Source organism: Siphateles boraxobius, unplaced genomic scaffold, assembly GCF_051911475.1.
Source record: "Siphateles boraxobius isolate OS27281-9 unplaced genomic scaffold, OSU_SipBor_1 344, whole genome shotgun sequence".
Classification (NCBI taxonomy): domain Eukaryota; kingdom Metazoa; phylum Chordata; class Actinopteri; order Cypriniformes; family Leuciscidae; genus Siphateles; species Siphateles boraxobius.
In genome coordinates this window covers 15,001-40,170 of record NW_027508969.1, presented here as the reverse complement: position 1 = coordinate 40,170, position 25,170 = coordinate 15,001, and the positions used below count along the sequence as shown (strand labels likewise).

The following is a 25,170-nucleotide window of genomic DNA, read 5'->3' as shown; positions in this document are numbered from 1 at the left end:
TGCTTTTCCGTCTCTTAAATGTGTCCCTTCATCTAGTTCCAGAACTTTATTTTTTCCTCCTCTTTCTCTCTGCCATAGTCCTGAGACCGCTTCCTCTCGACCACTCTCTCTCTCGGCAGCTCTCCGTTCTCCTTTTCCTTCTTTTTCGCACCAAGTGCCACTTCTCACCTCTTCTCCAGCCGCTACACCTTCCCCCTCCTCACTTTCCTCCTCCTCATCCACCTCGTAAAGATCTGATGGCTCACCTTCGATGCTCTCTTCTCCCATCTCCGCCGGCGTTTCACATACACACAGTCCATACCTCATCTGACACTCCTTGCAATTCCCCTCCTTACACTCCCGTGCGTAGTGTCCCTGCTTGTTGCACTTGAAGCACTTGAAGCTTGGGCAGTCTCTCACTATGTGCCCCGGTTGAATGCACAAGCGACAAACTTTCACCTGTCTGTCATGGATGACTCTGAAGTGCTCCGTACCTCCCATTGTGTCAAACTTTGTGGAATATGGCAAGGATTTGACCGTATCAGTGAACTTGACTTTTAAAAATCTGGTCCCATCCGCTATATCAGTCCCTGGCCACATTCTCCTCTTTATTCTTGAGACAGCCGTCACTCCCCATTCCGTTAGCTTTCTCATTATTTCCTCATCCTGGATGTACGTAGGCAGACCCAGGAATGAAACTACCATCTCAGTGCTGTTTATTTCTTTCGCCATGATTCTGCTCTGTTTTATCTTTAATCCATCCAATATTTTATCTTTTCCTTTCTCCTCCTCCATTGTTAGTTCATATTCCTTTGGAGTTTTGTACCTGCATCCGATGACCACTCCACATTCCTCTCTTACTTTCTTCAGCAGTTCCATCATGGTTATTCTGTCCTCTCCCTCTATCTCCACCAGCACTGTTAGTCTCTTCTCATAATTCCTTCTCCTTTGTTCATCTTCACCGCCATTTTCACTCACATTCCGCTTGTCCACTCCTCTTCCCTTTTCCATGTTGTCCGCTTGCAATCCCACCTCCACTGTGCCAGAAGTACTAATCCCCAAACAGCAGAAATGCCGTTTGGGGAGTAAATAACTCCACAAATTACAATTCCTTGTTTAATAAAGGGTTGTTTTAGCACAAAACTCAAAATATCTTCCAAACAAACACTCTCCACCTGTTCTCTCCACTGACTCTACCACTTCCTGCTTCCACTAGGGCGTGCCCAAGGTGGTATGGCCGTAAGCGAAAACTGCTGCCAAAATTGGGCTATTTAAAAGGTTAGACCATTAATGAAGAAAACTAAGAAGAACTTTTGAAAAAACTCAAACTCTTTCATGCTCTCTGAAGAATCTCAGAGACTTTTAAAGGCTTTCTGAAGAAGCTCAGGGACTCTTTTTTTTGTTTAAATCAAAAAAGCTTACAGCACCTGGTATTCCCAGGCGGTCTCCCATCCAAGTACTAACCAGGCCCGACCCTGCTTAGCTTCCGAGATCAGACGAGATCGGGCGTGGCCAAGGTGGTATGGCCGTAAGCGAAAACTGCTGCCAAAATTGGGCTATTTAAAAGGTTAGACCATTAATGAAGAAAACTAAGAAGAACTTTTGAAAAAACTCAAACTCTTTCATGCTCTCTGAAGAATCTCAGAGACTTTTAAAGGCTTTCTGAAGAAGCTCAGGGACTCTTTTTTTGTTTAAATCAAAAAAGCTTACAGCACCTGGTATTCCCAGGCGGTCTCCCATCCAAGTACTAACCAGGCCCGACCCTGCTTAGCTTCCGAGATCAGACGAGATCGGGCGTGACCAAGGTGGTATGGCCGTAAGCGAAAACTGCTGCCAAAATTGGGCTATTTAAAAGGTTAGACCATTAATGAAGAAAACTAAGAAGAACTTTTGAAAAAACTCAAACTCTTTCATGCTCTCTGAAGAATCTCAGAGACTTTTAAAGGCTTTCTGAAGAAGCTCAGGGACTCTTTTTTTTGTTTAAATCAAAAAAGCTTACAGCACCTGGTATTCCCAGGCGGTCTCCCATCCAAGTACTAACCAGGCCCGACCCTGCTTAGCTTCCGAGATCAGACGAGATCGGGCGTGGCCAAGGTGGTATGGCCGTAAGCGAAAACTGCTGCCAAAATTGGGCTATTTAAAAGGTTAGACCATTAATGAAGAAAACTAAGAAGAACTTTTGAAAAAACTCAAACTCTTTCATGCTCTCTGAAGAATCTCAGAGACTTTTAAAGGCTTTCTGAAGAAGCTCAGGGACTCTTTTTTTGTTTAAATCAAAAAAGCTTACAGCACCTGGTATTCCCAGGCGGTCTCCCATCCAAGTACTAACCAGGCCCGACCCTGCTTAGCTTCCGAGATCAGACGAGATCGGGCGTGACCTTTTTTTTTTTTTTTTTTTTATTATCAAAAAGTAACAAAATTTTTTTACATAACAATTATGAAATTATGATTCCAATCATTATAACCCCAACACTAATTCATCTCACATATCAATGAATCATACAGGGAAAAAACATAACTTAATTTTCTTCAATCTTCCTCCACCAGAATATTCCAAATAAAATGTTGAACCATTATTCAAGCTCATTGTCTCTTTTCAAAAACATAAACTTAACCCTTTATTTATATCTATACTTATAAGCCCACATTCTTCATCCACAAATGCCTTTTCAAATTCCTCTTTGCTCAAATATTGCCACATTAGATACACATTCTTTCTTACAACAGTTTTAAACATCTCAATTACATCCACTTTCTTCCCTTCAAAATATGCCAAGTTCCTTCTCACCCATATTGCATATCTTGCATGACTTAACATAAAATTCCAGAAATTAACCCTCTTGTCTTTGTGATTCATACATTCACCGAATAAAAACAGTTTTTTCCATTCATTCCCTGTTACATCTTTTCCCATTCCATCCTTGACCATCTTTTTCAATTTTTCATGGAACACTTGAAGCTCTTTACATTCAAAGAATATATGCATCAGGGTCTCTGGCTCTGTCCCACATAAATCACATTCCCTTTTCACATTTTTGTTTATTTGATGGATTACCACCTTTGTGTATATCCTATTATGTCTGAGCTTAAAGTCCAGGTTCTCACAATCCAGTCCATTATATTTCACCCTTAAGTTCTTCCAAATTGTCTTCACATTCAAATCTGGAAATAGTTTTGTCCATACAGCTTCTGATGCAGGCATTTTGATTTCCTTTTTCAGCAACATCTTATATATCATTTTCACATTTATCTCAGACAAATACTTCTTATTATTATTTTCCATAATGTACATTTCTGGAATTCCCCAATTTCCCACTTTAACAGTCTCTCTCTCTATCCTTTCCACCCAGCTCTTAGGCAGGCTTATTTTAATATTTTCACACTCACGGTCCACTTTTGCTTGTTCAATCTCATCATCCCATCCCACCACACAGTCATATATTGCCCTATTTGGTAAGAACCCCTTCACATATTCATATGCCATATCTTTTACTTTTCTAATACCCGCTCTCATGAACAATCTATTGTAAAGCATTTTCCCTCCTAACCTTACTTTTGGATTCAAGAAAATTGGCTGATGATGCACTTGATTTATATTCTCACATTCATATCCCACATTCACTACAAACTCAGACCATGCACTAAAGACTTCCTGATAAAATAATGGCACCTTTTCAATCATTGGTTTTTTTAAGGCCATGAACAATCCTTCCTCACCACATCCTGCACTTTTATCTAAGTAATTTCTCATATAACCCTTCCATCCATACTCTACTTTATCATATAGATATTTTTTTATCGCTTTCACTCTTATTGCCTTTCTTTTAACTTCTAAATCAATCAACTTCAAGCCTCCCTCCTTATAATCCGCTATTAGAGTTTTTGCTGATATTCTAACTCCTTTACCTCCCCACAAAAAAATATTCACTGTCTCTTTAATTCCATTCAACACCCAATTTGGTAGGTCTATTACCCCCATCACATAGTTACATTTTGTAAGCAATAATGAATTAGCTACTACTACTTTGCCTCTTAATCTTAACTCCCTTAGTCTCCAAAATTGTAAAACTTGTTTAATTTTATTTAATATTCCTGTCCACGTAGCATCTCTAGCTTCTTTTACATTTACTCCTATGTTTACACCTAGAATCTTCAAATACTCTGTAGTTATTTTAAAGGGAGTGTCTGACCCTTTTATATCCACACCTCCTATACTCATTATTTCGGATTTATCTACATTTATTTTTGCACCTGACGCTTTTCCGTATGTTCCCATATGTTCCCTTATTCTATTTATACTCTCTATGTCCTTAACTGTAAATGTGGTATCATCTGCATACTGATGAATAATGCTGACTCCCCCATATGGTATTTGAATTCCTCTTATTTCTTTATCTCCTTTAATCAGTGTTGCCAAAGGCTCTGCTGTTATTGAGTATAGCAATGCCGACAATGGACATCCTTGCCTAACTGACCTCTCTAAAGGAAAAGGGTCAGTTAACACCCCATTAATTTTCACACAACTCTTAGCATTATCATATACTAACTTTATCCACCTTAGAATCCTCTCCCCAAATCCAAATCTTCTCATTGTTTGCTCCATGAAGCTGTGCTCTACCCTATCAAACGCCTTATTTAAATCCATCGATAAAATCAAACCGCCCTCTCCATCCTTTCCCATGCTTTCTACTACATCCCTTATTGTACTAATTGTGTCTGTGATATCTCTTCCCATTATGCTGTATGCTTGATTTGGTGATATTATTGTCCCTACTACCTTTTTTATTCTATTAGCTAATACTTTTGTTAAAATTTTATAGTCTGTGTTTAAAAGACTCAATGGTCTATAATTTTCCAACTTAAGTGGACTCCCCTTATTTTTGTACAAGATGGTGATTACTCCTAAACCCATTGATTGTGGCATTTCCCCTCTCTCTTCCATACTCTTATAGAGCTTCCACAATATTGGTGCTATAATATCAACAAAAGTCTTATAAAATTCATGTATTAGACCGTCTGCACCTGGGCTTTTATTCGGTTTTGTTTGCTCTATTGCTTCTTTTATTTCTTCAATCCTTATATCTCTTTCACACATACTTTTATCCTCTTCATTTAACCTAGCACTTACAGTATTTAAAACCTCATCCACACAGTCCTGTTTTACACCTTCTTTCTTAAATAATTCTCTATAAAACGACTCTACTACTCTTATTATCTCCACATAATCAGTTACTTTTATCCCTTTTTCATTTTCCAACTCAAAAATATGATTTTTCCTCTGCTTTTTTTTCTCTAAGTTCAGAAAGAACTTTGTACTCCTTTCTCCCTCTAAAGCATACTGTGCCCTACTCCTTACTATTGCACCCTTACTTTTTTCTTTTTCATATTCCTCCATCTCTGCTTTTATCTTCAAAAAACATTCTTTTCCGTGCTTAGGATCCCTATCTATTTTCTCTGCTTCCTTCTTTAATGCATTTTCCATTGCTTCTACTTTACTCCTCCTCATGAAATCCCTTTGTTTTGAATATCTAACACTTCTTTTTTTTATTTTTGCTTTCATTATTTCCCACCATTCACACACATTTTCATTAAACAATGGGTTTGCCATTTCATACCTTATACATTTGCTGATATTTTCTTTATATGCCTTTTCCTTTAGCAGAGATGCATTCAAACACCACACTCCCCCACCTCTCTCTTCCGTATTTACACCGAACTTAACTGTCATAGCAGCATGGTCACTTATTCCTATAAACTTATATTTCACATTTTTCACGTATCCTAACATTTCCCTTTTAATTAAACATAAATCTATTCGGCTTTGCTTCAAACTCCCCATCACCATTTGCCTTCTAGAAAACTCTCTTTTATAAGGATTTTCCTCTCTCCAAGCATCAACTATATCCTCGCTCATCATCCATTCATTTAAATATTTCCTAGACACATCTGATTTAAAATTTGCACTACTTGATGCATCTAGTCTTGTGCACCAAACATTGAAGTCTCCCATTACTATAAATTTCCCTTTACATAACGGCTTAATTTCTTTGAAGACTTCTTTTCTTTCAGTTTCTACATTAGGCGCGTAAACATTTATCAACCTAAGTAGCTCATTGTGAAACATAAAATCTATTACTAACAATCTTCCTTTACCATCTTTATAAATTTGTTGTACATTATACACTCTATCCCTCTTTATCAAAATCGCCACACCACAAGCTTTTTGATTTCCATGGTTTACAAAAATGTCATCTTCCCACTCTTTTTTTATATTTCCCATTATTTCTTCCGACCAATGCGTCTCTTGTAAACATATTATGTCTACTTTAAGCACTCCCTTCACCTTCTCAAACTTGTTTACATCTCTTAGTCCATTGGCGTTCAAGCATGCAATATTCATAACGCCACACATAATATATATTATAGTTTTAAGGAATCTCAAACTCATTTCAGTAAATCCAATTCCTTACTTTTTTGCAGTATGCTCCTCCTTCCCATTTTTCTTTCTTTTCTTCTTTATGCTCTTTTCCTCACTTGTGTCCATTTCCTCCTCCACGTTTAATGCTGGGTTCTCTGACATCTCCTTTTCTCCCCTCCCTCCTTCATCCTTCTCCTTCATACTTTTTGCACCTTGACTTTCACCATCACCTTTCGATATCTCTCCATTGTCTTCTTCGCTCTCCCGTTCTTTCAATATTTTTGCTTTTCCGTCTCTTAAATGTGTCCCTTCATCTAGTTCCAGAACTTTATTTTTTCCTCCTCTTTCTCTCTGCCATAGTCCTGAGACCGCTTCCTCTCGACCACTCTCTCTCTCGGCAGCTCTCCGTTCTCCTTTTCCTTCTTTTTCGCACCAAGTGCCACTTCTCACCTCTTCTCCAGCCGCTACACCTTCCCCCTCCTCACTTTCCTCCTCCTCATCCACCTCGTAAAGATCTGATGGCTCACCTTCGATGCTCTCTTCTCCCATCTCCGCCGGCGTTTCACATACACACAGTCCATACCTCATCTGACACTCCTTGCAATTCCCCTCCTTACACTCCCGTGCGTAGTGTCCCTGCTTGTTGCACTTGAAGCACTTGAAGCTTGGGCAGTCTCTCACTATGTGCCCCGGTTGAATGCACAAGCGACAAACTTTCACCTGTCTGTCATGGATGACTCTGAAGTGCTCCGTACCTCCCATTGTGTCAAACTTTGTGGAATATGGCAAGGATTTGACCGTATCAGTGAACTTGACTTTTAAAAATCTGGTCCCATCCGCTATATCAGTCCCTGGCCACATTCTCCTCTTTATTCTTGAGACAGCCGTCACTCCCCATTCCGTTAGCTTTCTCATTATTTCCTCATCCTGGATGTACGTAGGCAGACCCAGGAATGAAACTACCATCTCAGTGCTGTTTATTTCTTTCGCCATGATTCTGCTCTGTTTTATCTTTAATCCATCCAATATTTTATCTTTTCCTTTCTCCTCCTCCATTGTTAGTTCATATTCCTTTGGAGTTTTGTACCTGCATCCGATGACCACTCCACATTCCTCTCTTACTTTCTTCAGCAGTTCCATCATGGTTATTCTGTCCTCTCCCTCTATCTCCACCAGCACTGTTAGTCTCTTCTCATAATTCCTTCTCCTTTGTTCATCTTCACCGCCATTTTCACTCACATTCCGCTTGTCCACTCCTCTTCCCTTTTCCATGTTGTCCGCTTGCAATCCCACCTCCACTGTGCCAGAAGTACTAATCCCCAAACAGCAGAAATGCCGTTTGGGGAGTAAATAACTCCACAAATTACAATTCCTTGTTTAATAAAGGGTTGTTTTAGCACAAAACTCAAAATATCTTCCAAACAAACACTCTCCACCTGTTCTCTCCACTGACTCTACCACTTCCTGCTTCCACTAGGGCGTGCCCAAGGTGGTATGGCCGTAAGCGAAAACTGCTGCCAAAATTGGGCTATTTAAAAGGTTAGACCATTAATGAAGAAAACTAAGAAGAACTTTTGAAAAAACTCAAACTCTTTCATGCTCTCTGAAGAATCTCAGAGACTTTTAAAGGCTTTCTGAAGAAGCTCAGGGACTCTTTTTTTTGTTTAAATCAAAAAAGCTTACAGCACCTGGTATTCCCAGGCGGTCTCCCATCCAAGTACTAACCAGGCCCGACCCTGCTTAGCTTCCGAGATCAGACGAGATCGGGCGTGGCCAAGGTGGTATGGCCGTAAGCGAAAACTGCTGCCAAAATTGGGCTATTTAAAAGGTTAGACCATTAATGAAGAAAACTAAGAAGAACTTTTGAAAAAACTCAAACTCTTTCATGCTCTCTGAAGAATCTCAGAGACTTTTAAAGGCTTTCTGAAGAAGCTCAGGGACTCTTTTTTTGTTTAAATCAAAAAAGCTTACAGCACCTGGTATTCCCAGGCGGTCTCCCATCCAAGTACTAACCAGGCCCGACCCTGCTTAGCTTCCGAGATCAGACGAGATCGGGCGTGACCAAGGTGGTATGGCCGTAAGCGAAAACTGCTGCCAAAATTGGGCTATTTAAAAGGTTAGACCATTAATGAAGAAAACTAAGAAGAACTTTTGAAAAAACTCAAACTCTTTCATGCTCTCTGAAGAATCTCAGAGACTTTTAAAGGCTTTCTGAAGAAGCTCAGGGACTCTTTTTTTTGTTTAAATCAAAAAAGCTTACAGCACCTGGTATTCCCAGGCGGTCTCCCATCCAAGTACTAACCAGGCCCGACCCTGCTTAGCTTCCGAGATCAGACGAGATCGGGCGTGGCCAAGGTGGTATGGCCGTAAGCGAAAACTGCTGCCAAAATTGGGCTATTTAAAAGGTTAGACCATTAATGAAGAAAACTAAGAAGAACTTTTGAAAAAACTCAAACTCTTTCATGCTCTCTGAAGAATCTCAGAGACTTTTAAAGGCTTTCTGAAGAAGCTCAGGGACTCTTTTTTTGTTTAAATCAAAAAAGCTTACAGCACCTGGTATTCCCAGGCGGTCTCCCATCCAAGTACTAACCAGGCCCGACCCTGCTTAGCTTCCGAGATCAGACGAGATCGGGCGTGACCTTTTTTTTTTTTTTTTTTTTATTATCAAAAAGTAACAAAATTTTTTTACATAACAATTATGAAATTATGATTCCAATCATTATAACCCCAACACTAATTCATCTCACATATCAATGAATCATACAGGGAAAAAACATAACTTAATTTTCTTCAATCTTCCTCCACCAGAATATTCCAAATAAAATGTTGAACCATTATTCAAGCTCATTGTCTCTTTTCAAAAACATAAACTTAACCCTTTATTTATATCTATACTTATAAGCCCACATTCTTCATCCACAAATGCCTTTTCAAATTCCTCTTTGCTCAAATATTGCCACATTAGATACACATTCTTTCTTACAACAGTTTTAAACATCTCAATTACATCCACTTTCTTCCCTTCAAAATATGCCAAGTTCCTTCTCACCCATATTGCATATCTTGCATGACTTAACATAAAATTCCAGAAATTAACCCTCTTGTCTTTGTGATTCATACATTCACCGAATAAAAACAGTTTTTTCCATTCATTCCCTGTTACATCTTTTCCCATTCCATCCTTGACCATCTTTTTCAATTTTTCATGGAACACTTGAAGCTCTTTACATTCAAAGAATATATGCATCAGGGTCTCTGGCTCTGTCCCACATAAATCACATTCCCTTTTCACATTTTTGTTTATTTGATGGATTACCACCTTTGTGTATATCCTATTATGTCTGAGCTTAAAGTCCAGGTTCTCACAATCCAGTCCATTATATTTCACCCTTAAGTTCTTCCAAATTGTCTTCACATTCAAATCTGGAAATAGTTTTGTCCATACAGCTTCTGATGCAGGCATTTTGATTTCCTTTTTCAGCAACATCTTATATATCATTTTCACATTTATCTCAGACAAATACTTCTTATTATTATTTTCCATAATGTACATTTCTGGAATTCCCCAATTTCCCACTTTAACAGTCTCTCTCTCTATCCTTTCCACCCAGCTCTTAGGCAGGCTTATTTTAATATTTTCACACTCACGGTCCACTTTTGCTTGTTCAATCTCATCATCCCATCCCACCACACAGTCATATATTGCCCTATTTGGTAAGAACCCCTTCACATATTCATATGCCATATCTTTTACTTTTCTAATACCCGCTCTCATGAACAATCTATTGTAAAGCATTTTCCCTCCTAACCTTACTTTTGGATTCAAGAAAATTGGCTGATGATGCACTTGATTTATATTCTCACATTCATATCCCACATTCACTACAAACTCAGACCATGCACTAAAGACTTCCTGATAAAATAATGGCACCTTTTCAATCATTGGTTTTTTTAAGGCCATGAACAATCCTTCCTCACCACATCCTGCACTTTTATCTAAGTAATTTCTCATATAACCCTTCCATCCATACTCTACTTTATCATATAGATATTTTTTTATCGCTTTCACTCTTATTGCCTTTCTTTTAACTTCTAAATCAATCAACTTCAAGCCTCCCTCCTTATAATCCGCTATTAGAGTTTTTGCTGATATTCTAACTCCTTTACCTCCCCACAAAAAAATATTCACTGTCTCTTTAATTCCATTCAACACCCAATTTGGTAGGTCTATTACCCCCATCACATAGTTACATTTTGTAAGCAATAATGAATTAGCTACTACTACTTTGCCTCTTAATCTTAACTCCCTTAGTCTCCAAAATTGTAAAACTTGTTTAATTTTATTTAATATTCCTGTCCACGTAGCATCTCTAGCTTCTTTTACATTTACTCCTATGTTTACACCTAGAATCTTCAAATACTCTGTAGTTATTTTAAAGGGAGTGTCTGACCCTTTTATATCCACACCTCCTATACTCATTATTTCGGATTTATCTACATTTATTTTTGCACCTGACGCTTTTCCGTATGTTCCCATATGTTCCCTTATTCTATTTATACTCTCTATGTCCTTAACTGTAAATGTGGTATCATCTGCATACTGATGAATAATGCTGACTCCCCCATATGGTATTTGAATTCCTCTTATTTCTTTATCTCCTTTAATCAGTGTTGCCAAAGGCTCTGCTGTTATTGAGTATAGCAATGCCGACAATGGACATCCTTGCCTAACTGACCTCTCTAAAGGAAAAGGGTCAGTTAACACCCCATTAATTTTCACACAACTCTTAGCATTATCATATACTAACTTTATCCACCTTAGAATCCTCTCCCCAAATCCAAATCTTCTCATTGTTTGCTCCATGAAGCTGTGCTCTACCCTATCAAACGCCTTATTTAAATCCATCGATAAAATCAAACCGCCCTCTCCATCCTTTCCCATGCTTTCTACTACATCCCTTATTGTACTAATTGTGTCTGTGATATCTCTTCCCATTATGCTGTATGCTTGATTTGGTGATATTATTGTCCCTACTACCTTTTTTATTCTATTAGCTAATACTTTTGTTAAAATTTTATAGTCTGTGTTTAAAAGACTCAATGGTCTATAATTTTCCAACTTAAGTGGACTCCCCTTATTTTTGTACAAGATGGTGATTACTCCTAAACCCATTGATTGTGGCATTTCCCCTCTCTCTTCCATACTCTTATAGAGCTTCCACAATATTGGTGCTATAATATCAACAAAAGTCTTATAAAATTCATGTATTAGACCGTCTGCACCTGGGCTTTTATTCGGTTTTGTTTGCTCTATTGCTTCTTTTATTTCTTCAATCCTTATATCTCTTTCACACATACTTTTATCCTCTTCATTTAACCTAGCACTTACAGTATTTAAAACCTCATCCACACAGTCCTGTTTTACACCTTCTTTCTTAAATAATTCTCTATAAAACGACTCTACTACTCTTATTATCTCCACATAATCAGTTACTTTTATCCCTTTTTCATTTTCCAACTCAAAAATATGATTTTTCCTCTGCTTTTTTTTCTCTAAGTTCAGAAAGAACTTTGTACTCCTTTCTCCCTCTAAAGCATACTGTGCCCTACTCCTTACTATTGCACCCTTACTTTTTTCTTTTTCATATTCCTCCATCTCTGCTTTTATCTTCAAAAAACATTCTTTTCCGTGCTTAGGATCCCTATCTATTTTCTCTGCTTCCTTCTTTAATGCATTTTCCATTGCTTCTACTTTACTCCTCCTCATGAAATCCCTTTGTTTTGAATATCTAACACTTCTTTTTTTTATTTTTGCTTTCATTATTTCCCACCATTCACACACATTTTCATTAAACAATGGGTTTGCCATTTCATACCTTATACATTTGCTGATATTTTCTTTATATGCCTTTTCCTTTAGCAGAGATGCATTCAAACACCACACTCCCCCACCTCTCTCTTCCGTATTTACACCGAACTTAACTGTCATAGCAGCATGGTCACTTATTCCTATAAACTTATATTTCACATTTTTCACGTATCCTAACATTTCCCTTTTAATTAAACATAAATCTATTCGGCTTTGCTTCAAACTCCCCATCACCATTTGCCTTCTAGAAAACTCTCTTTTATAAGGATTTTCCTCTCTCCAAGCATCAACTATATCCTCGCTCATCATCCATTCATTTAAATATTTCCTAGACACATCTGATTTAAAATTTGCACTACTTGATGCATCTAGTCTTGTGCACCAAACATTGAAGTCTCCCATTACTATAAATTTCCCTTTACATAACGGCTTAATTTCTTTGAAGACTTCTTTTCTTTCAGTTTCTACATTAGGCGCGTAAACATTTATCAACCTAAGTAGCTCATTGTGAAACATAAAATCTATTACTAACAATCTTCCTTTACCATCTTTATAAATTTGTTGTACATTATACACTCTATCCCTCTTTATCAAAATCGCCACACCACAAGCTTTTTGATTTCCATGGTTTACAAAAATGTCATCTTCCCACTCTTTTTTTATATTTCCCATTATTTCTTCCGACCAATGCGTCTCTTGTAAACATATTATGTCTACTTTAAGCACTCCCTTCACCTTCTCAAACTTGTTTACATCTCTTAGTCCATTGGCGTTCAAGCATGCAATATTCATAACGCCACACATAATATATATTATAGTTTTAAGGAATCTCAAACTCATTTCAGTAAATCCAATTCCTTACTTTTTTGCAGTATGCTCCTCCTTCCCATTTTTCTTTCTTTTCTTCTTTATGCTCTTTTCCTCACTTGTGTCCATTTCCTCCTCCACGTTTAATGCTGGGTTCTCTGACATCTCCTTTTCTCCCCTCCCTCCTTCATCCTTCTCCTTCATACTTTTTGCACCTTGACTTTCACCATCACCTTTCGATATCTCTCCATTGTCTTCTTCGCTCTCCCGTTCTTTCAATATTTTTGCTTTTCCGTCTCTTAAATGTGTCCCTTCATCTAGTTCCAGAACTTTATTTTTTCCTCCTCTTTCTCTCTGCCATAGTCCTGAGACCGCTTCCTCTCGACCACTCTCTCTCTCGGCAGCTCTCCGTTCTCCTTTTCCTTCTTTTTCGCACCAAGTGCCACTTCTCACCTCTTCTCCAGCCGCTACACCTTCCCCCTCCTCACTTTCCTCCTCCTCATCCACCTCGTAAAGATCTGATGGCTCACCTTCGATGCTCTCTTCTCCCATCTCCGCCGGCGTTTCACATACACACAGTCCATACCTCATCTGACACTCCTTGCAATTCCCCTCCTTACACTCCCGTGCGTAGTGTCCCTGCTTGTTGCACTTGAAGCACTTGAAGCTTGGGCAGTCTCTCACTATGTGCCCCGGTTGAATGCACAAGCGACAAACTTTCACCTGTCTGTCATGGATGACTCTGAAGTGCTCCGTACCTCCCATTGTGTCAAACTTTGTGGAATATGGCAAGGATTTGACCGTATCAGTGAACTTGACTTTTAAAAATCTGGTCCCATCCGCTATATCAGTCCCTGGCCACATTCTCCTCTTTATTCTTGAGACAGCCGTCACTCCCCATTCCGTTAGCTTTCTCATTATTTCCTCATCCTGGATGTACGTAGGCAGACCCAGGAATGAAACTACCATCTCAGTGCTGTTTATTTCTTTCGCCATGATTCTGCTCTGTTTTATCTTTAATCCATCCAATATTTTATCTTTTCCTTTCTCCTCCTCCATTGTTAGTTCATATTCCTTTGGAGTTTTGTACCTGCATCCGATGACCACTCCACATTCCTCTCTTACTTTCTTCAGCAGTTCCATCATGGTTATTCTGTCCTCTCCCTCTATCTCCACCAGCACTGTTAGTCTCTTCTCATAATTCCTTCTCCTTTGTTCATCTTCACCGCCATTTTCACTCACATTCCGCTTGTCCACTCCTCTTCCCTTTTCCATGTTGTCCGCTTGCAATCCCACCTCCACTGTGCCAGAAGTACTAATCCCCAAACAGCAGAAATGCCGTTTGGGGAGTAAATAACTCCACAAATTACAATTCCTTGTTTAATAAAGGGTTGTTTTAGCACAAAACTCAAAATATCTTCCAAACAAACACTCTCCACCTGTTCTCTCCACTGACTCTACCACTTCCTGCTTCCACTAGGGCGTGCCCAAGGTGGTATGGCCGTAAGCGAAAACTGCTGCCAAAATTGGGCTATTTAAAAGGTTAGACCATTAATGAAGAAAACTAAGAAGAACTTTTGAAAAAACTCAAACTCTTTCATGCTCTCTGAAGAATCTCAGAGACTTTTAAAGGCTTTCTGAAGAAGCTCAGGGACTCTTTTTTTTGTTTAAATCAAAAAAGCTTACAGCACCTGGTATTCCCAGGCGGTCTCCCATCCAAGTACTAACCAGGCCCGACCCTGCTTAGCTTCCGAGATCAGACGAGATCGGGCGTGGCCAAGGTGGTATGGCCGTAAGCGAAAACTGCTGCCAAAATTGGGCTATTTAAAAGGTTAGACCATTAATGAAGAAAACTAAGAAGAACTTTTGAAAAAACTCAAACTCTTTCATGCTCTCTGAAGAATCTCAGAGACTTTTAAAGGCTTTCTGAAGAAGCTCAGGGACTCTTTTTTTGTTTAAATCAAAAAAGCTTACAGCACCTGGTATTCCCAGGCGGTCTCCCATCCAAGTACTAACCAGGCCCGACCCTGCTTAGCTTCCGAGATCAGACGAGATCGGGCGTGACCAAGGTGGTATGGCCGTAAGCGAAAACTGCTGCCAAAATTGGGCTATTTAAAAGGTTAGACCATTAATGAAGAAAACTAAGAAGAACTTTTGAAAAAACTCAAACTCTTTCATGCTCTCTGAAGAATCTCAGAGACTTTTAAAGGCTTTCTGAAGAAGCTCAGGGACTCTTTTTTTTGTTTAAATCAAAAAAGCTTACAGCACCTGGTATTCCCAGGCGGTCTCCCATCCAAGTACTAACCAGGCCCGACCCTGCTTAGCTTCCGAGATCAGACGAGATCGGGCGTGGCCAAGGTGGTATGGCCGTAAGCGAAAACTGCTGCCAAAATTGGGCTATTTAAAAGGTTAGACCATTAATGAAGAAAACTAAGAAGAACTTTTGAAAAAACTCAAACTCTTTCATGCTCTCTGAAGAATCTCAGAGACTTTTAAAGGCTTTCTGAAGAAGCTCAGGGACTCTTTTTTTGTTTAAATCAAAAAAGCTTACAGCACCTGGTATTCCCAGGCGGTCTCCCATCCAAGTACTAACCAGGCCCGACCCTGCTTAGCTTCCGAGATCAGACGAGATCGGGCGTGACCAAGGTGGTATGGCCGTAAGCGAAAACTGCAGCCAAAATTGGGCTATTTAAAAGGTTAGACCATTAATGAAGAAAACTAAGAAGAACTTTTGAAAAAACTCAAACTCTTTCATGCTCTCTGAAGAATCTCAGAGACTTTTAAAGGCTTTCTGAAGAAGCACAGGGACTCTTTTTTTTTTTTTTTTTTTTTTAAATCAAAAAAGCTTACAGCACCTGGTATTCCCAGGCGGTCTCCCATCCAAGTACTAACCAGGCCCGACCCTGCTTAGCTTCCGAGATCAGACGAGATCGGGCGTGACCTTTTTTTTTTTTTTTTTTTTATTATCAAAAAGTAACAAAATTTTTTTACATAACAATTATGAAATTATGATTCCAATCATTATAACCCCAACACTAATTCATCTCACATATCAATGAATCATACAGGGAAAAAACATAACTTAATTTTCTTCAATCTTCCTCCACCAGAATATTCCAAATAAAATGTTGAACCATTATTCAAGCTCATTGTCTCTTTTCAAAAACATAAACTTAACCCTTTATTTATATCTATACTTATAAGCCCACATTCTTCATCCACAAATGCCTTTTCAAATTCCTCTTTGCTCAAATATTGCCACATTAGATACACATTCTTTCTTACAACAGTTTTAAACATCTCAATTACATCCACTTTCTTCCCTTCAAAATATGCCAAGTTCCTTCTCACCCATATTGCATATCTTGCATGACTTAACATAAAATTCCAGAAATTAACCCTCTTGTCTTTGTGATTCATACATTCACCGAATAAAAACAGTTTTTTCCATTCATTCCCTGTTACATCTTTTCCCATTCCATCCTTGACCATCTTTTTCAATTTTTCATGGAACACTTGAAGCTCTTTACATTCAAAGAATATATGCATCAGGGTCTCTGGCTCTGTCCCACATAAATCACATTCCCTTTTCACATTTTTGTTTATTTGATGGATTACCACCTTTGTGTATATCCTATTATGTCTGAGCTTAAAGTCCAGGTTCTCACAATCCAGTCCATTATATTTCACCCTTAAGTTCTTCCAAATTGTCTTCACATTCAAATCTGGAAATAGTTTTGTCCATACAGCTTCTGATGCAGGCATTTTGATTTCCTTTTTCAGCAACATCTTATATATCATTTTCACATTTATCTCAGACAAATACTTCTTATTATTATTTTCCATAATGTACATTTCTGGAATTCCCCAATTTCCCACTTTAACAGTCTCTCTCTCTATCCTTTCCACCCAGCTCTTAGGCAGGCTTATTTTAATATTTTCACACTCACGGTCCACTTTTGCTTGTTCAATCTCATCATCCCATCCCACCACACAGTCATATATTGCCCTATTTGGTAAGAACCCCTTCACATATTCATATGCCATATCTTTTACTTTTCTAATACCCGCTCTCATGAACAATCTATTGTAAAGCATTTTCCCTCCTAACCTTACTTTTGGATTCAAGAAAATTGGCTGATGATGCACTTGATTTATATTCTCACATTCATATCCCACATTCACTACAAACTCAGACCATGCACTAAAGACTTCCTGATAAAATAATGGCACCTTTTCAATCATTGGTTTTTTTAAGGCCATGAACAATCCTTCCTCACCACATCCTGCACTTTTATCTAAGTAATTTCTCATATAACCCTTCCATCCATACTCTACTTTATCATATAGATATTTTTTTATCGCTTTCACTCTTATTGCCTTTGTTTTAACTTCTAAATCAATCAACTTCAAGCCTCCCTCCTTATAATCCGCTATTAGAGTTTTTGCTGATATTCTAACTCCTTTACCTCCCCACAAAAAAATATTCACTGTCTCTTTAATTCCATTCAACACCCAATTTGGTAGGTCTATTACCCCCATCACATAGTTACATTTTGTAAGCAATAATGAATTAGCTACTACTACTTTGCCTCTTAATCTTAACTCCCTTAGTCTCCAAAATTGTAAAACTTGTTTAATTTTATTTAATATTCCTGTCCACGTAGCATCTCTAGCTTCTTTTACATTTACTCCTATGTTTACACCTAGAATCTTCAAATACTCTGTAGTTATTTTAAAGGGAGTGTCTGACCCTTTTATATCCACACCTCCTATACTCATTATTTCGGATTTATCTACATTTATTTTTGCACCTGACGCTTTTCCGTATGTTCCCATATGTTCCCTTATTCTATTTATACTCTCTATGTCCTTAACTGTAAATGTGGTATCATCTGCATACTGATGAATAATGCTGACTCCCCCATATGGTATTTGAATTCCTCTTATTTCTTTATCTCCTTTAATCAGTGTTGCCAAAGGCTCTGCTGTTATTGAGTATAGCAATGCCAACAATGGACATCCTTGCCTAACTGACCTCTCTAAAGGAAAAGGGTCAGTTAACACCCCATTAATTTTCACACAACTCTTAGCATTATCATATACTAACTTTATCCACCTTAGAATCCTCTCCCCAAATCCAAATCTTCTCATTGTTTGCTCCATGAAGCTGTGCTCTACCCTATCAAACGCCTTATTTAAATCCATCGATAAAATCAAACCGCCCTCTCCATCCTTTCCCATGCTTTCTACTACATCCCTTATTGTACTAATTGTGTCTGTGATATCTCTTCCCATTATGCTGTATGCTTGATTTGGTGATATTATTGTCCCTACTACCTTTTTTATTCTATTAGCTAATACTTTTGTTAAAATTTTATAGTCTGTGTTTAAAAGACTCAATGGTCTATAATTTTCCAACTTAAGTGGACTCCCCTTATTTTTGTACAAGATGGTGATTACTCCTAAACCCATTGATTGTGGCATTTCCCCTCTCTCTTCCATACTCTTATAGAGCTTCCACAATATTGGTGCTATAATATCAACAAAAGTCTTATAAAATTCATGTATTAGACCGTCTGCACCTGGGCTTTTATTCGGTTTTGTTTGCTCTATTGCTTCTTTTATTTCTTCAATCCTTATATCTCTTTCACACATACTTTTATCCTCTTCATTTAACCTATCACTTACAGTATTTAAAACCTCATCCACACAGTCCTGTTTTACACCTTCTTTCTTAAATAATTCTCTATAAAACGACTCTACTACTCTTATTATCTCCACATAATCAGTTACTTTTATCCCTTTTTCATTTTCCAACTCAAAAATATGATTTTTCCTCTGCTTTTTTTTCTCTAAGTTCAGAAAGAACTTTGTACTCCTTTCTCCCTCTAAAGCATACTGTGCCCTACTCCTTACTATTGCACCCTTACTTTTTTCTTTTTCATATTCCTCCATCTCTGCTTTTATCTTCAAAAAACATTCTTTTCCGTGCTTAGGATCCCTATCTATTTTCTCTGCTTCCTTCTTTAATGCATTTTCCATTGCTTCTACTTTACTCCTCCTCATGAAATCCCTTTGTTTTGAATATCTAACACTTCTTTTTTTTATTTTTGCTTTCATTATTTCCCACCATTCACACACATTTTCATTAAACAATGGGTTTGCCATTTCATACCTTATACATTTGCTGATATTTTCTTTATATGCCTTTTCCTTTAGCAGAGATGCATTCAAACACCACACTCCCCCACCTCTCTCTTCCGTATTTACACCGAACTTAACTGTCATAGCAGCATGGTCACTTATTCCTATAAACTTATATTTCACATTTTTCACGTATCCTAACATTTCCCTTTTAATTAAACATAAATCTATTCGGCTTTGCTTCAAACTCCCCATCACCATTTGCCTTCTAGAAAACTCTCTTTTATAAGGATTTTTCTCTCTCCAAGCATCAACTATATCCTCGCTCATCATCCATTCATTTAAATATTTCCTAGACACATCTGATTTAAAATTTGCACTACTTGATGCATCTAGTCTTGTGCACCAAACATTGAAGTCTCCCATTACTATAAATTTCCCTTTACATAACGGCTTAATTTCTTTGAAGACTTCTTTTCTTTCAGTTTCTACATTAGGCGCGTAAACATTTATCAACCTAAGTAGCTCATTGTGAAACATAAAATCTATTACTAACAATCTTCCTTTACCATCTTTATAAATTTGTTGTACATTATACACTCTATCCCTCTTTATCAAAATCGCCACACCACAAGCTTTTTGATTTCCATGGTTTACAAAAATGTCATCTTCCCACTCTTTTTTTATATTTCCCATTATTTCTTCCGACCAATGCGTCTCTTGTAAACATATTATGTCTACTTTAAGCACTCCCTTCACCTTCTCAAACTTGTTTACATCTCTTAGTCCATTGGCGTTCAAGCATGCAATATTCATAACGCCACACATAATATATATTATAGTTTTAAGGAATCTCAAACTCATTTCAGTAAATCCAATTCCTTACTTTTTTGCAGTATGCTCCTCCTTCCCATTTTTCTTTCTTTTCTTCTTTATGCTCTTTTCCTCACTTGTGTCCATTTCCTCCTCCACGTTTAATGCTGGGTTCTCTGACATCTCCTTTTCTCCCCTCCCTCCTTCATCCTTCTCCTTCATACTTTTTGCACCTTGACTTTCACCATCACCTTTCGATATCTCTCCATTGTCTTCTTCGCTCTCCCGTTCTTTCAATATTTTTGCTTTTCCGTCTCTTAAATGTGTCCCTTCATCTAGTTCCAGAACTTTATTTTTTCCTCCTCTTTCTCTCTGCCATAGTCCTGAGACCGCTTCCTCTCGACCACTCTCTCTCTCGGCAGCTCTCCGTTCTCCTTTTCCTTCTTTTTCGCACCAAGTGCCACTTCTCACCTCTTCTCCAGCCGCTACACCTTCCCCCTCCTCACTTTCCTCCTCCTCATCCACCTCGTAAAGATCTGATGGCTCACCTTCGATGCTCTCTTCTCCCATCTCCGCCGGCGTTTCACATACACACAGTCCATACCTCATCTGACACTCCTTGCAATTCCCCTCCTTACACTCCCGTGCGTAGTGTCCCTGCTTGTTGCACTTGAAGCACTTGAAGCTTGGGCAGTCTCTCACTATGTGCCCCGGTTGAATGCACAAGCGACAAACTTTCACCTGTCTGTCATGGATGACTCTGAAGTGCTCCGTACCTCCCATTGTGTCAAACTTTGTGGAATATGGCAAGGATTTGACCGTATCAGTGAACTTGACTTTTAAAAATCTGGTCCCATCCGCTATATCAGTCCCTGGCCACATTCTCCTCTTTATTCTTGAGACAGCCGTCACTCCCCATTCCGTTAGCTTTCTCATTATTTCCTCATCCTGGATGTACGTAGGCAGACCCAGGAATGAAACTACCATCTCAGTGCTGTTTATTTCTTTCGCCATGATTCTGCTCTGTTTTATCTTTAATCCATCCAATATTTTATCTTTTCCTTTCTCCTCCTCCATTGTTAGTTCATATTCCTTTGGAGTTTTGTACCTGCATCCGATGACCACTCCACATTCCTCTCTTACTTTCTTCAGCAGTTCCATCATGGTTATTCTGTCCTCTCCCTCTATCTCCACCAGCACTGTTAGTCTCTTCTCATAATTCCTTCTCCTTTGTTCATCTTCACCGCCATTTTCACTCACATTCCGCTTGTCCACTCCTCTTCCCTTTTCCATGTTGTCCGCTTGCAATCCCACCTCCACTGTGCCAGAAGTACTAATCCCCAAACAGCAGAAATGCCGTTTGGGGAGTAAATAACTCCACAAATTACAATTCCTTGTTTAATAAAGGGTTGTTTTAGCACAAAACTCAAAATATCTTCCAAACAAACACTCTCCACCTGTTCTCTCCACTGACTCTACCACTTCCTGCTTCCACTAGGGCGTGCCCAAGGTGGTATGGCCGTAAGCGAAAACTGCTGCCAAAATTGGGCTATTTAAAAGGTTAGACCATTAATGAAGAAAACTAAGAAGAACTTTTGAAAAAACTCAAACTCTTTCATGCTCTCTGAAGAATCTCAGAGACTTTTAAAGGCTTTCTGAAGAAGCTCAGGGACTCTTTTTTTTGTTTAAATCAAAAAAGCTTACAGCACCTGGTATTCCCAGGCGGTCTCCCATCCAAGTACTAACCAGGCCCGACCCTGCTTAGCTTCCGAGATCAGACGAGATCGGGCGTGGCCAAGGTGGTATGGCCGTAAGCGAAAACTGCTGCCAAAATTGGGCTATTTAAAAGGTTAGACCATTAATGAAGAAAACTAAGAAGAACTTTTGAAAAAACTCAAACTCTTTCATGCTCTCTGAAGAATCTCAGAGACTTTTAAAGGCTTTCTGAAGAAGCTCAGGGACTCTTTTTTTGTTTAAATCAAAAAAGCTTACAGCACCTGGTATTCCCAGGCGGTCTCCCATCCAAGTACTAACCAGGCCCGACCCTGCTTAGCTTCCGAGATCAGACGAGATCTGGCGTGACCAAGGTGGTATGGCCGTAAGCGAAAACTGCTGCCAAAATTGGGCTATTTAAAAGGTTAGACCATTAATGAAGAAAACTAAGAAGAACTTTTGAAAAAACTCAAACTCTTTCATGCTCTCTGAAGAATCTCAGAGACTTTTAAAGGCTTTCTGAAGAAGCTCAGGGACTCTTTTTTTGTTTAAATCAAAAAAGCTTACAGCACCTGGTATTCCCAGGCGGTCTCCCATCCAAGTACTAACCAGGCCCGACCCTGCTTAGCTTCCGAGATCAGACGAGATCGGGCGTGACCAAGGTGGTATGGCCGTAAGCGAAAACTGCTGCCAAAATTGGGCTATTTAAAAGGTTAGACCATTAATGAAGAAAACTAAGAAGAACTTTTGAAAAAACTCAAACTCTTTCATGCTCTCTGAAGAATCTCAGAGACTTTTAAAGGCTTTCTGAAGAAGCACAGGGACTCTTTTTTTTTTTTAAATCAAAAAAGCTTACAGCACCTGGTATTCCCAGGCGGTCTCCCATCCAAGTACTAACCAGGCCCGACCCTGCTTAGCTTCCGAGATCAGACGAGATCGGGCGTGACCAAGGTGGTATGGCCGTAAGCGAAAACTGCTGCCAAAATTGGGCTATTTAAAAGGTTAGACCATTAATGAAGAAAACTAAGAAGAACTTTTGAAAAAACTCAAACTCTTTCATGCTCTCTGAAGAATCTCAGAGACTTTTAAAGGCTTTCTGAAGAAGCACAGGGACTCTTTTTTTTTTTTTTTTTTTAAATCAAAAAAGCTTACAGCACCTGGTATTCCCAGGCGGTCTCCCATCCAAGTACTAACCAGGCCCGACCCTGCTTAGCTTCCGAGATCAGACAAGATCGGGCGTGACCAAGGTGGTATGGCCGTAAGCGAAAACTGCTGCCAAAATTGGGCTATTTAAAAGGTTAGACCATTAATGAAGAAAACTAAGAAGAACTTTTGAAAAAACTCAAACTCTTTCATGCTCTCTGAAGAATCTCAGAGACTTTTAAAGGCTTTCTGAAGAAGCTCAGGGACTCTTTTTTTTGTTTAAATCAAAAAAGCTTACAGCACCTGGTATTCCCAGGCGGTCTCCCATCCAAGTACTAACCAGGCCCGACCCTGCTTAGCTTCCGAGATCAGACGAGATCGGGCGTGGCCAAGGTGGTATGGCCGTAAGCGAAAACTGCTGCCAAAATTGGGCTATTTAAAAGGTTAGACCATTAATAAAGAAAACTAAGAAGAACTTTTGAAAAAACTCAAACTCTTTCATGCTCTCTGAAGAATCTCAGAGACTTTTAAAGGCTTTCTGAAGAAGCTCAGGGACTCTTTTTTTGTTTAAATCAAAAAAGCTTACAGCACCTGGTATTCCCAGGCGGTCTCCCATCCAAGTACTAACCAGGCCCGACCCTGCTTAGCTTCCGAGATCAGACGAGATCGGGCGTGACCAAGGTGGTATGGCCGTAAGCGAAAACTGCTGCCAAAATTGGGCTATTTAAAAGGTTAGACCATTAATGAAGAAAACTAAGAAGAACTTTTGAAAAAACTCAAACTCTTTCATGCTCTCTGAAGAATCTCAGAGACTTTTAAAGGCTTTCTGAAGAAGCTCAGGGACTCTTTTTTTGTTTAAATCAAAAAAGCTTACAGCACCTGGTATTCCCAGGCGGTCTCCCATCCAAGTACTAACCAGGCCCGACCCTGCTTAGCTTCCGAGATCAGACGAGATCGGGCGTGGCCAAGGTGGTATGGCCGTAAGCGAAAACTGCTGCCAAAATTGGGCTATTTAAAAGGTTAGACCATTAATGAAGAAAACTAAGAAGAACTTTTGAAAAAACTCAAACTCTTTCATGCTCTCTGAAGAATCTCAGAGACTTTTAAAGGCTTTCTGAAGAAGCTCAGGGACTCTTTTTTTTGTTTAAATCAAAAAAGCTTACAGCACCTGGTATTCCCAGGCGGTCTCCCATCCAAGTACTAACCAGGCCCGACCCTGCTTAGCTTCCGAGATCAGACGAGATCGGGCGTGGCCAAGGTGGTATGGCCGTAAGCGAAAACTGCTGCCAAAATTGGGCTATTTAAAAGGTTAGACCATTAATGAAGAAAACTAAGAAGAACTTTTGAAAAAACTCAAACTCTTTCATGCTCTCTGAAGAATCTCAGAGACTTTTAAAGGCTTTCTGAAGAAGCTCAGGGACTCTTTTTTTGTTTAAATCAAAAAAGCTTACAGCACCTGGTATTCCCAGGCGGTCTCCCATCCAAGTACTAACCAGGCCCGACCCTGCTTAGCTTCCGAGATCAGACGAGATCGGGCGTGACCAAGGTGGTATGGCCGTAAGCGAAAACTGCTGCCAAAATTGGGCTATTTAAAAGGTTAGACCATTAATGAAGAAAACTAAGAAGAACTTTTGAAAAAACTCAAACTCTTTCATGCTCTCTGAAGAATCTCAGAGACTTTTAAAGGCTTTCTGAAGAAGCTCAGGGACTCTTTTTTTGTTTAAATCAAAAAAGCTTACAGCACCTGGTATTCCCAGGCGGTCTCCCATCCAAGTACTAACCAGGCCCGACCCTGCTTAGCTTCCGAGATCAGACGAGATCGGGCGTGACCAAGGTGGTATGGCCGTAAGCGAAAACTGCTGCCAAAATTGGGCTATTTAAAAGGTTAGACCATTAATGAAGAAAACTAAGAAGAACTTTTGAAAAAACTCAAACTCTTTCATGCTCTCTGAAGAATCTCAGAGACTTTTAAAGGCTTTCTGAAGAAGCACAGGGACTCTTTTTTTTTTTTTTTTTTTTTAAATCAAAAAAGCTTACAGCACCTGGTATTCCCAGGCGGTCTCCCATCCAAGTACTAACCAGGCCTGACCCTGCTTAGCTTCCGAGATCAGACGAGATCGGGCGTGACCAAGGTGGTATGGCCGTAAGCGAAAACTGCTGCCAAAATTGGGCTATTTAAAAGGTTAGACCATTAATGAAGAAAACTAAGAAGAACTTTTGAAAAAACTCAAACTCTTTCATGCTCTCTGAAGAATCTCAGAGACTTTTAAAGGCTTTCTGA

At 39.0% G+C, this 25,170-nt stretch overlaps 22 non-coding genes across 22 annotated transcripts; all 22 read right to left on the bottom strand.

The window, feature by feature from the left end:
* Positions 1-1,394: 1,394 nt before the first annotated feature.
* On the bottom strand, positions 1,395-1,513 carry LOC143702085 (5S ribosomal RNA). Its single transcript, XR_013190303.1, has one exon. It is a non-coding gene; the product is annotated as a 5S ribosomal RNA (ribosomal RNA).
* A 169-nt stretch (positions 1,514-1,682) lies between these two features.
* On the bottom strand, positions 1,683-1,801 carry LOC143702016 (5S ribosomal RNA). Its single transcript, XR_013190236.1, has one exon. It is a non-coding gene; the product is annotated as a 5S ribosomal RNA (ribosomal RNA).
* A 170-nt stretch (positions 1,802-1,971) lies between these two features.
* Positions 1,972-2,090, bottom strand: LOC143702084 (5S ribosomal RNA). The gene has a single exon (XR_013190302.1). It is a non-coding gene; the product is annotated as a 5S ribosomal RNA (ribosomal RNA).
* Positions 2,091-8,073: 5,983 nt separating this feature from the next.
* On the bottom strand, positions 8,074-8,192 carry LOC143702083 (5S ribosomal RNA). Its single transcript, XR_013190301.1, has one exon. It is a non-coding gene; the product is annotated as a 5S ribosomal RNA (ribosomal RNA).
* A 169-nt stretch (positions 8,193-8,361) lies between these two features.
* On the bottom strand, positions 8,362-8,480 carry LOC143702015 (5S ribosomal RNA). The gene has a single exon (XR_013190235.1). It is a non-coding gene; the product is annotated as a 5S ribosomal RNA (ribosomal RNA).
* Positions 8,481-8,650: 170 nt separating this feature from the next.
* LOC143702082 (5S ribosomal RNA) lies at positions 8,651-8,769 on the bottom strand. The gene has a single exon (XR_013190300.1). It is a non-coding gene; the product is annotated as a 5S ribosomal RNA (ribosomal RNA).
* Positions 8,770-14,752: 5,983 nt separating this feature from the next.
* Positions 14,753-14,871, bottom strand: LOC143702081 (5S ribosomal RNA). The gene has a single exon (XR_013190299.1). It is a non-coding gene; the product is annotated as a 5S ribosomal RNA (ribosomal RNA).
* A 169-nt stretch (positions 14,872-15,040) lies between these two features.
* On the bottom strand, positions 15,041-15,159 carry LOC143702014 (5S ribosomal RNA). Its single transcript, XR_013190234.1, has one exon. It is a non-coding gene; the product is annotated as a 5S ribosomal RNA (ribosomal RNA).
* Positions 15,160-15,329: 170 nt separating this feature from the next.
* On the bottom strand, positions 15,330-15,448 carry LOC143702080 (5S ribosomal RNA). Its single transcript, XR_013190298.1, has one exon. It is a non-coding gene; the product is annotated as a 5S ribosomal RNA (ribosomal RNA).
* A 169-nt stretch (positions 15,449-15,617) lies between these two features.
* LOC143702178 (5S ribosomal RNA) lies at positions 15,618-15,736 on the bottom strand. The gene has a single exon (XR_013190392.1). It is a non-coding gene; the product is annotated as a 5S ribosomal RNA (ribosomal RNA).
* Positions 15,737-21,730: 5,994 nt separating this feature from the next.
* LOC143702079 (5S ribosomal RNA) lies at positions 21,731-21,849 on the bottom strand. Its single transcript, XR_013190297.1, has one exon. It is a non-coding gene; the product is annotated as a 5S ribosomal RNA (ribosomal RNA).
* A 169-nt stretch (positions 21,850-22,018) lies between these two features.
* Positions 22,019-22,137, bottom strand: LOC143702133 (5S ribosomal RNA). Its single transcript, XR_013190349.1, has one exon. It is a non-coding gene; the product is annotated as a 5S ribosomal RNA (ribosomal RNA).
* Positions 22,138-22,306: 169 nt separating this feature from the next.
* Positions 22,307-22,425, bottom strand: LOC143702177 (5S ribosomal RNA). Its single transcript, XR_013190391.1, has one exon. It is a non-coding gene; the product is annotated as a 5S ribosomal RNA (ribosomal RNA).
* Positions 22,426-22,595: 170 nt separating this feature from the next.
* On the bottom strand, positions 22,596-22,714 carry LOC143702176 (5S ribosomal RNA). The gene has a single exon (XR_013190390.1). It is a non-coding gene; the product is annotated as a 5S ribosomal RNA (ribosomal RNA).
* Positions 22,715-22,891: 177 nt separating this feature from the next.
* On the bottom strand, positions 22,892-23,010 carry LOC143702132 (5S ribosomal RNA). The gene has a single exon (XR_013190348.1). It is a non-coding gene; the product is annotated as a 5S ribosomal RNA (ribosomal RNA).
* Positions 23,011-23,180: 170 nt separating this feature from the next.
* On the bottom strand, positions 23,181-23,299 carry LOC143702077 (5S ribosomal RNA). Its single transcript, XR_013190295.1, has one exon. It is a non-coding gene; the product is annotated as a 5S ribosomal RNA (ribosomal RNA).
* Positions 23,300-23,468: 169 nt separating this feature from the next.
* Positions 23,469-23,587, bottom strand: LOC143702175 (5S ribosomal RNA). The gene has a single exon (XR_013190389.1). It is a non-coding gene; the product is annotated as a 5S ribosomal RNA (ribosomal RNA).
* Positions 23,588-23,756: 169 nt separating this feature from the next.
* Positions 23,757-23,875, bottom strand: LOC143702075 (5S ribosomal RNA). The gene has a single exon (XR_013190294.1). It is a non-coding gene; the product is annotated as a 5S ribosomal RNA (ribosomal RNA).
* Positions 23,876-24,045: 170 nt separating this feature from the next.
* LOC143702074 (5S ribosomal RNA) lies at positions 24,046-24,164 on the bottom strand. The gene has a single exon (XR_013190293.1). It is a non-coding gene; the product is annotated as a 5S ribosomal RNA (ribosomal RNA).
* Positions 24,165-24,333: 169 nt separating this feature from the next.
* Positions 24,334-24,452, bottom strand: LOC143702174 (5S ribosomal RNA). The gene has a single exon (XR_013190388.1). It is a non-coding gene; the product is annotated as a 5S ribosomal RNA (ribosomal RNA).
* A 169-nt stretch (positions 24,453-24,621) lies between these two features.
* Positions 24,622-24,740, bottom strand: LOC143702172 (5S ribosomal RNA). Its single transcript, XR_013190386.1, has one exon. It is a non-coding gene; the product is annotated as a 5S ribosomal RNA (ribosomal RNA).
* Positions 24,741-24,919: 179 nt separating this feature from the next.
* LOC143702134 (5S ribosomal RNA) lies at positions 24,920-25,038 on the bottom strand. Its single transcript, XR_013190350.1, has one exon. It is a non-coding gene; the product is annotated as a 5S ribosomal RNA (ribosomal RNA).
* Between the last annotated feature and the right edge of the window lie 132 nt (positions 25,039-25,170).